We start from the raw sequence: 10,102 nt of genomic DNA, 5'->3' as shown, positions 1-10,102 counted from the left end.
ACCAGAGAAAGAGTGCCTTCCCCTAGAGCTGATGCCCTGAATTTGGACTTGTAGCCTACTCGACTGTGAGAAAATAAACTTCTTTTCTTTTTTTTTCAGAAAGTTTTTTTTTTAATTTTTATTGTGCTTTAAGTGAAAGTTTACAAATCAAGTCGGTCTCTCACACAAAAACTTATATTCACCTTGCTACATACTGCCAGTTGCTGTCCCCCTAATGAGACAAACTGCTCCCTCCCTCCACTCTCTTTTTTGTCCATTTCGCCAGCTTCAAACCTCCTCTACCCTCTCATCACCCTTCTAGGAAGGAGATGACAACCTAGTCTCAAGTGTCCACCTGATCCAGGAAGCTCACTCCTCACTAACATCCCTCTCCAACCCATTGTCCAGTCCAATCCCTGTCTGAAGAGTTGGCTTTGGGAATGGTTCCTGTCCTGTGCCAACAGAAGATCTGGGGGCCATGACCACCAGGGTACTTCTAGTCTTAGTCAGACCATTAAGTCTGGGCTTTTTACAAGAATTTGGTGTGTGCATCCCACTGCTCTCCTGCTCCCTCAGGTGTTCTGTTTTGTTCCCTGACAGGGCAGTCATCAGTTGTAGCCAGGCACCATCTAGCTCTTCCGGTCCCAGGCTAATGTAGTCTGTGGTTTATGTGGCCCATTCTGTCTCTGGGGCTCATAATTACCTCGTGTCCTTGGTGTTCTTCATTCTCCTTTAATCCAGGTGGGTTGAGACCAATTGATGCATCTTAGATGGCCGCTTGCTAGCATTTTAGACCCCAGACGCCTCTCTCCAAGGTGGGATGCAGAATGTTTTCTTAATAGATTTTATTATGCCAATTGACTTAGATGTCACCTGAAACCATGGTCCCCAAAACCCTGTCCCTGCCACACTGGCCTTCGAAGTGTTCAATTTATTCCAGAAACTTCTTTGTTTTACGATTAGTCCAGTTGTGCTGACCTCGACTGTATTGTGTGTTGTCTTCCTCGTCAGCTAAAGTAGTTCTTATACACTCTCTAATTAGTGAATACCCCTCTCGCACCCTCCCTCCCTTCCCCTTCTCATAACCATCAAATAATATTTTCTAATCTGTTTAAACTATTTCTCGAGTTCTTATAATAGTGGTCTTATACAATATTTATCCTTTTTCAGCTGACTAATTTCACTCAGCATAATTCCTTCCAGATTCCTCCATGTTATGAAATGTTTCACAGATTCATCACTGTTCTTTATCGATGCACAGTATACCATTGTGTGAATATACCATAATTTATTTATCCATTCATCCGTTGATAGACACCTTGGTTGCTTCCATCTTTTTGCTATTGTAAACAGTGCTGCAGTGAACATGAGTAAGCATATATCTGTTCGTGTAAAGGCTCTTATTTCTCTAGGATATATTTCGAGGAGTGGTATTGCTGTATCATGTGGTGATTCTATTTCTAGCTTTTTAAGGAAGCTCCAAATCGATTTCCAAAGTGGTTGTACCATTTTACATTCAAACCAGGAGTGTATAAGTGTTCCAATCTCTCCACCGCCTCTCCAACATTTACTGTTTTGTATTTTTTGGATTATTGCCAACCTTGTTGGAGTGAGATGGAATCTCACTGTAGTTTTGATTTCATTTCTCTAATGGCTAAAGATCATGAGCATTTCCTCAAGTATCTGTTAGCTGTCTGAATGTCTTCTTTAGTGAAGTGTCTGTTCATATCTTTTGCCCATTTTTTGAGTTATTTGTCTTTCCGCAGTTGAGTTTTTGCAGTATCATGTAGATTTCAGAGATCAGGTGCTGATCGGAAATGTCATAGCTAAAAACTTTTCCCAGTCTGTAGGCAATCTTTTTACTCTTTTGATGAAGTCTTTGGATGAGCATAAGTGTTTGATTTTTATGAGCTCCCAGTTATCTAGTTTTTCTTCTGTATTGTTAGTAATGTTTTGTATACTGCTTCTGCCATGTATTAGGGCTCCTAATGTTGTCCCTATTTTATCTTCCAGGACCTTTACCGTTTTATATTTTATATTTAGGTCTTTGATCCATTTTGAGCTTGTTTTTGTGCCTGGAATGAGGTATTGGTATTGTTTCATTTTTTTGCAGACGGAAATCCAGTTATGCCAGCACCATTTGTTAAAACGACTGTCTTTTCCCCATTTAACTGTTTTGGGGCCTTTGTCAAATATCAACTGCTCATATGTGGATGGATTTATGTCTGGATTCTCAATTCTGTTCTATTGGTCTATGTATCTGTTGTTGTACCAGTACCAGGTTGTTTTGACTACTGTGGTGGTATAATAGGTTCTAAAATCAGGTAGAGTAAGGCCTCCCACTTTGTTCTTCTTCTTCATTAATGCATTACTTATCTGGGGCCTCTTTCTCTTCCATATGAAGTTGGTGATTTGTTTCTTCATCTCATTAAAGAATGTTGTTGGAATCTGGATTGGAATTGGATTAAATGTATAGATCGCTTTTGGTAGAATAGACATTTTTGTAACGTTGTCTTCCTACCCATGAGCAAGGTATGTTTTTCCACTTATGTAGGTCTTTTTGGTTTCTTGCAGAAGCATATTGTAGTTTTCTTTGTATAAGAGTTTTACTTCTCTGGTAAGATTTATCTCTAAGTATTTTATCTTCTTGGGAGCTACTGTAAATAGTATTGATTTGGCGAGTTCCTCTTCGATGTTCTTCTTGTTGGTGTAGAGGAATCCAACTAATTTTTGTATGTTTATCTTGTATCCCGATACTCTCCTGAACTCTTCTATTATTTTCAGTAGTTTTCTTGAGGATTGCTTAGGGTTTTCTGTGTATAAAATCATGTCATCTTCAAATAGAGCTACTTTTACTTCTTCCTTGCCAATCTGGATGCGCTTTACTTCTCTGGCTAGGACCTCCAGAACAATGTTGAATAACAGTGGTGAAAAAGGGCATCCTTGTCTGGTCCCCAATCTTAAGGGGAATCCTTTCAGGCGCTCTCCATTTAGGATGATGTTGGCTTTGGCTTTGTATAAATGCCCTTTATTATGTTGAGGAATTTTCCTTCCATTCCTATTTTGCTGAGAGTTTTATTCATGATGAGTACAGGAATTTGTCAAATGACTCTTCTGCATTGCTTGATAAAATCATGTGATTATTGTCTTTTGTTTTATTTATGTGATGGATTACATTAATTGTTTTTTTAATGTTGAACCTTACCTGTGTACCTGGTATGAATCCCACTTGGTCATGGTGAATTATTTTTTTGATATGCCATTGAATTCTCTCAGCTAGAATTTTGTTGAGGATTTTTCCATCTAAGGTCATGAGCCCAGTGGGGTCAAGTCGATTCCGACTCATAGTGCCCCTATAGGACAGAGTAGAACTGCCCCATAGAATTTTCAAGGAGCGTCTGGTGGATTCAAACTGCTGACCTCTTGGCTAGCAGCCCTAGCACTTAACCACTACTCTGCCAGGGTTTAATCTGTATGCTGGACAAATAATACTAGAAGCCAGACTATATGAAGAAGAACAGGGCATCAAGATTGGAGGAAGACTCATTAACAACCTGCATTATGCAGATGACACAACCTTGCTTGCTGAAAGTGAAGAGGACTTGAAGCACTTACTAATGAAGATCAAAGACCACAGCCTTTAGTATGGTTTGCACCTCAACATAAAGAAAACGAAAATCCTCACAAATGGAACAATGAGCAACATCATGATAAACGGAGAAAAGATTGAAGTTGTCAAAGATTTCATTTTACTTGGATCCACAATCAACAGCCATGGAAGCAGCAGTCAAGAAATCAAAAGGCACATTGCATTGGGCAAATCTGCTGCAAAAGACCTCTTCAAAGTGTTGAAGAGCAAAGATGCCACCCTGAAGACTAAGGTGCGCCTGACCCAAGCCATGGTATTTTCAATCACATCATATGCATGTGAAAGCTGGACAATGAATAAGGAAGACCGAAGAAGAGTTGACGCCTTTGAATTGTGGTGTTGTCAAAGAATATTGAATATACCATGGACGGCCAAAAGAATGAACAAATCTGTGTTAGAAGAAGTACAACCAGAATGCTCCTTAGAAGCAAGGATGGCGAGACTGCAACTTACATTCTTTGGACATGTTGTCAGGAGGGTTCAGTCCCTGGAGAAGGACATTGTTCTTGGCAGAGTACAGGGTCAGTGGAAAAGAGGAAGACCCTCAAGGAGGTGGATTGACACAGTGGCTGCAACAATGAGCTCAAGCATAACAACGATTGTAAGGATGGCGCAGGACCGGGCAGTGTTTCATTCTGTTGTGCATAGGGTTGCTATGAGTCGGAACCGACTGGACAGCACCTAACAACAACAACAAGTTCTCGAGGGATATAAGTGTGCAATTTTCTTTTTTTGTGGTGTTTTACCTTGTTTTGCTAGCAACGATAGGGTGGCTTCATAGAATGAATTTCGTAGTCTTCCGTCCTTTTCTATGCTCTGAAATACCTTTAATAGTTGCGGTATTAACTCTTCTTTGATAGTTTGGTGGAACTCTGCAGTGAAGCCAGCCTTCTGGACCAGGGCTTTTTTTTGTTGGGAGTTTTTTAATTACCTTTTCAATTTTTTTGTTATAGATGTATTTAGTTGTTCTACCTCTTTGTGTTATTTTAGGTAGGTAGTGTTTTCTAGGAAATCATCCATTTCTTCTAGGTTTTCAAATTTGTTAGAGTACAATTTTTCATAGTAATCTGATATGATTCTTTTAATTTCATTTGGGTCTGTTGCAATACCACCCATCTCATTTCTTATTCGGGTTATTTTCTTCCTCTCCTCTATTTTGTCAGTTTGACCAATAGTTTATCAATTTTGTTTATTTTTTCAAAGAACCAGCTTTTGGCCTTGTTAATTCTTTCAATTGTTTTTCTGTTTTGTATTTCATTTTGTTCTGCTCTAATTTTTATTATTTGTTTTCTTCTGGTGCCTGAGGGTTTCTTTTGTTGCTCTCTTTCTATTGGAGTTGTAGGGATAATTCTTTGATATTCACCATTTCTTCTTTTTGGATGTGTGCACTTATTGATATAAATTGACCTCTGAGCACTGCTTTCGCTGTGTCCCAAAGGTTCTGATAGGAAGTGTTTTCATTCTCATTGGATTCTATGAATTTTTTATTCTATCCCTAATATCTTCTATAATCCAGTCCTTTTTGAGCAGGGTATTGTTCAGTTTCCAAGTGTTTGATTTCTTTGCCCTGCTTTTTCTGTTATTGATTTCCACTTTTATGGCCTTAAGGTCGGAGAAGATGCTTTGTAATATTTCAGTGTTTTATATTCTGCTAAGGGTTGCTTTGTGGCCTAATATGTGGTCTATTCTAGAGAATGTTCCATGTGCACTGGAGAAAAAATTATACTTGGTTGCTGTTGGGTGGAGTGTTCTGCATATGTCTATGAGGTCAAGTTGGTTGATTGTGGCATTTAGATCTTCCATGTCTTTATCGTGCTTCTTTCTGGATGTCCTGTCCTTCGCCAAAAGTGGAGTGTTGAAGTCTCCTACTATTATTGTGGAGCTGTCTATCTCACTTTTCAATGCTGATAGAGTTTGTTTTATGTATCTTGCAGCTCTGTCATTGGGTGCATACGTATTTAATATGGTTATATCTTCTTGGTATTTTGTCTCTTTAATCTTTATATAGTGTCCTTCCTTATCCTTTATGATGGATTTAACTTTCAAGTCTATTTTGTCAGAAATTAATATTGCCAGTCCTGCGTTTTTTTTTATTATTGTTTGTGTGATATATTTTTTTCCATCCTTTGAGTTTTAGTTTTTGTGTCTCTAAGTCTGCGGTGTGTCTCTTGTAGGCAGCATACAGACGGATTGTGTTTTTTAATCCATTCTGCCACTCTCTGTCTCTTTATTGGTTCATTTAGTCCATTTACATTGAGCATAATTATGGATAGGTATGAATTTAGTGCTATCATTTTAATATCTTTTTTTTTGTATGTTGTTGAGAGTTTCTTTTTCCAGTTAATTTTATGTGCTGAGTAGATTATCTTTATACATTGTCCTTTCCTTGTATTCAGTGTTGTTGATTTTGTTTCTGCTGAGTCTACTTTTTTCTTGTACTTTATTTTTATGAGTGGGATAGTTTGTCTACTTTGTGGTTACCTTATTATTTACCTCTATTTTTCTAAATTTAAAACTAACTTTTATTTCTTTGTGTTGCTGTATCATCCTGTCCATTATTGAATGTCTGTAATTACATTTCTTAGTCCCTCTTTATTGTTTTAATGTTGTCTTTTCTTTTATATAATAACATCACTGTTACTTTGTTTTGAGCTTTTTTTTTTTAATCTTGCTTTGTTTTTTTGATTACCCTGTCTGGCTCGAGTTCCGATTGCCTTGCCCAGTGTTCTAGTCTTGGGTTGATACCTGATATTATTGATTTTCTCACTGAAGAACTCCCTTTAGTATTTCTTATACTTTTGGTTTGGTTTTTATGAATTCCCTAAACTTCTGTTTATCTGGAAATATTCTAATTTCACCTTCATATGTAAGAGACAGCTTTGCTGGATATATGATTCCTGGCTGGCAATTTTTTTCCTTCAATTTTTTAAATAAGTTATCCCATTGCCTTCTTGCCTGCATGGTTTCTGCCGAGTAGTCCAAGCTTATTCTTATTGGCTCTCCTTTGTAGATGACTTTTCATTTATCCCTAGCTGCTCTTAAAATTCTCTCTTTATGTTTGGTTTTGGCAAGTTTGATTATAACATGTCTTGGTGACTTTCTTTTAACATCTACCTTCTGAGGAGTTCTATAAACATTTTGGCTAGATATCGTCTCATCTTTCACGATATTAGGGAAGTTTTCTGCCAACAAATCTTCAACAATTCTGTCTGTATTTTCTGTTATCCCTCCCTGTTCTGGTACTCCAATTGCTCGTAGGTTTTTTCTCTTGATAGAGTCCCACATGATTCTTAAGGTTTCTTCATTTTTTTTTTTTATTTTTATTTGATTTTTCTTCAAATATATTAGTGCCAAGTGATTTATCTTCAAGTTCAGGAATTCCAGCTTCTGTTTGCTCAGTTCTTCTCCTCTGACTTTCTATTGAGTTGTCTACTTCTGTAATTTTATTGTTAATCTTCTAAGTTTCTGATTACTGTCTATGGATTTTTCCAGTTTATTCAATTTTTCACTATGTTCCTGAGTAAGCTTTCTGATTTCTTCAATTGCTTTATCTGTTTGTTCCTTGGCTTGTTTTGCTTATTGCCTCATTTCTTTCCTGATGTCTTGAAGGGTTCTGTGTATTAAACTTTTGTATTCTGCCTCTAGTTATCCCAGGAATGGACTTTCTTCTTGAAGATCCCTGGATTCTTTGTTTTGAGAGCATGTTGAGGTGATCATGGTCTGTTTCTTTATGTAACTTGATATTGACTGTTTTCTCCGAGCCATTTATAAGTTATTGTATTAGTTTACGTTTGCTTACTGTGTCTTAGCTTCTTCCTTTTTTTTTGTTTAGATATGCCCAAATGGGTTGCTTGAGTGAACTAGCTTGATTATTTTCACCTTTGGAGTTCTGAGGTCCCGTCCCCAGAAGGCTAGAGCTGTTATCAGGTATATCTGTCTAGGAGTGCATTCACTTTTCCTGTATGAATTCAGCGCAGGTGTCCAGGTAGCTGATCATCAAGTATGTGGTACAGGCTCTTTCCTACAGCCTTAGAGGGGCAGGGGTGATTGGTGTAGGTACTAGTATCTGGTTGCAGCAAGGAGTCACACTCTGCACAAGGCAGGGGGCTGAGAAATGACCCCCTAGTGTCTCTGAGTAAACACGCCCCTGTTCCCTAGATCATGCAGGTGGTTGGGTTCTGCAGATAGACCATGGGCACCCAATGTTTTTGGTTGTAAGGACTGGGAGGTACCAGTTATCCTTGGACCCCTGTCATGGGTGGCTGGGTGACCCGAGTAGAGCTGCCAGTTCTTAGGTCCCTGATGTGGGTAGGTGAGGACCCTGTTTAATAGGCAAAGCAACGTAAAACTTCCAACACCCACCTCTCCACCACACAGCTGAAACAGTTGGAGTCTGCCAACAAGGGTCTATTGTCCTGAAATAGGCCCACACATGTCCATGCAGAGGGGAAAGGTGCTGAAAGTCCACAGACCATTTATGTCTGGACAAGAGCCACCTCTCTCCGGAGCTCCCCCTGTTAGTGGAGCTTGCAAATTATCTTTTCTCCAAATGCAAATTTTTTCCTCCTCCAAGGCCAGGAGGATGGCTCTAAGCTCTCAACAATGCCTATCTCAGACCTGGGAATTCAGCCGCTGAAGCCAACTTGGGGGTGGGTGGGCACGTTAAAATATACACAAGTACTTAGCTTTTGCTGAAAGCACCTTTCTTCTCTGGTTCTGGAGATGTGAGTAGGCTGTGTGGTTGGGTGCTTCTCCCTTAGGAAACTCTGGCTGAAAGCTAGCTCCACCCACTGCCTCTACTTTGGGAATGGTGTCTGAGGGCTCCCCGTAATTCAGGTCCAGTAACTCTTCTCTGCTTCTGAACCCTCTCTTCCTCCCCTGCCCCTCAGTTCATTTTCTAAACTTGCCTTTGATGCTCAGGGCTCCTAGCTTGTCATAAATATACTCGTTTCACTTGTTTTTTGGGGCCTTTGTTGTAAAGAGAGCTCTACAGAAGCGTCTGTCTATTCCGCCATGTTGGCTCCACCTCCTGAACTTTTTTTTGTTAAAGCCATCCACTTGTGGTATTTCTGTTATAGCAGCACTAGATGACTAAGACAGTGGGCAAAGTCAGTCTAAAAGTACTTTGCATCATGTGGCACTAAAACACACAGGACAAATATCATTTGATCAATTTATTTCTACTGGTTCCACCTTTTTTTTCCCCGAGAATTCTTTACATAATATATTAAAAAATTTTTTTTGGTGGCTTTTTTTTAACTTCCATAGACCAAAGTTAATTGTAAAAATTGTATACATACTTATGTGCATTTGCTTTTACCACAGGGGAAATACCATGAATGATGCATTTGGAGAACCACACAGTCACTGAATTTATTCTTTCAGGTCTGCTTCAATACATCCCAACTCACTTCTGTCTCTTTGCCCTTATCACCATGATGTTCCTTGTTACCCTGACTGGAAACAATCTCCTGATTGTGGTAATCCTGATAGACCCCCACCTTCACACCCATATGTAATTTTTTTCTGTGGCAGCTCTCTCTCATAGACATCTTGTTCACATCTGCCATTGTCCCCAAGATAATGACTGACTGCCTTCTGCACAGGACAGTCATCTCGGTTTTTGGATGTGGGATACAGATGTTCCTGGGATTATTCCTGGGTGGGGCTGAGTGTATCCTCTTAGGCTCATGTCCTATGACCTCTATATTGCCATTTGCAAGCCTCTACACTATTCTCTCCTCATGAACTGACCCCTCTGCAGGCAGATAGCTGTAAGCTCACGAGCCAGTGGCTCTCTCAATGCTTTGATACACAGTCTATACCATGAGGTTCTTCTTTTGTGGAAACAGAGAGATTAATCATTTCTATTGTAAACTTCCTGGAGCCATGAGACTCACCTGTAAGGACACCATGTCCTGTGAGACTAGGATGTCGATCAGCATCACTATTCTGCTTCTTATTCTGTTCTCAGTCATCCTTGCCTCCTACAGGCTCATTCTGATCGCTATTATTCAAATGGCTTCCACTGAGGGATGGAAGAAAGCATTCTTCACCTGCTCATCTCATTTGACTGTGGTCAGTCTATATTATGGCACCATCTATTTTACGTACATGAGGCCGATCTCTTCCCACACTCCAGGCCAAGATAAAACAGTGTCGGTCTTCTACACCATTCTCACTCCCATGTTCAACCCCATGATCTATAGTCTTTGGAATAACGATGTTATGAAGGCCCTGGGAAAAGTCCTATAGGGGTGTTCATTATATTCTAAAATACTAACGTAAAGTTTCAGTGAATATTATGTGTTACTGCATAGAAGTCTAGAAACCATACTAAGTCATCAGGCAATAGACAAAAACATAAATGTCAGACGCTTGTATGAACAGCTAGAAAGCAAAGTAGAGAGACCAAAAGTTCTTTCCTGCTGTGTTTAGCCTCACCTTGACATCAGTTTCAGAAGTACATTTTTC

Source organism: Loxodonta africana, unplaced genomic scaffold (genome assembly GCF_030014295.1).
Source record: "Loxodonta africana isolate mLoxAfr1 unplaced genomic scaffold, mLoxAfr1.hap2 scaffold_32, whole genome shotgun sequence".
Lineage (NCBI taxonomy): Eukaryota > Metazoa > Chordata > Mammalia > Proboscidea > Elephantidae > Loxodonta > Loxodonta africana.
The sequence above is the reverse complement of the archived record's forward strand: the minus strand, read 5'-3'. Positions refer to the sequence as shown.